Source organism: Bison bison, unplaced genomic scaffold (assembly GCF_000754665.1).
Source record: "Bison bison bison isolate TAMUID 2011002044 unplaced genomic scaffold, Bison_UMD1.0 scf7180017862158, whole genome shotgun sequence".
NCBI lineage: Eukaryota > Metazoa > Chordata > Mammalia > Artiodactyla > Bovidae > Bison > Bison bison.
In genome coordinates this window covers 1028357-1028750 of record NW_011492730.1, presented here as the reverse complement: position 1 = coordinate 1028750, position 394 = coordinate 1028357, and positions in this window count along the sequence as shown.

Sequence of the window (394 nt, the reverse complement as noted above, 5' to 3'; positions counted from 1 at the left end):
GGGGAGCAACTCAGGGCGCTTGGCTGGTGTCGCCGCGGCCAAGCCGGGGATGCGGGCGGCGGGCGCGCGGCGGGGATAAGGGATCGCGTTCCTGAGCCCGGCCGTCCCCATGAGGGACCGGTGACAGCCGCCCCGGGGGCGCGGGGTGAAGCGGCGCGGCCCGGGGCGCTCAGAGCGGTCCTAGGCTGTTGGAAGGTGCGGGGGAGGGGCGGAGGAGCGGTGGGGCGGGCGGGGGACGGGGCGGGCGGCTGGGGGCGGAGGCAGGACCTCCGGTACCTTCCCTCCTTGCCTCGCTCACTCTGACAGCGCCGAGGTGCGCCGAGCAGGAGCCGCGAACAAAGGAACGGAGTGGGGAGGGGAGCGAGTTGGGCGAGGGAGCGTCCCCGGCCCGCTG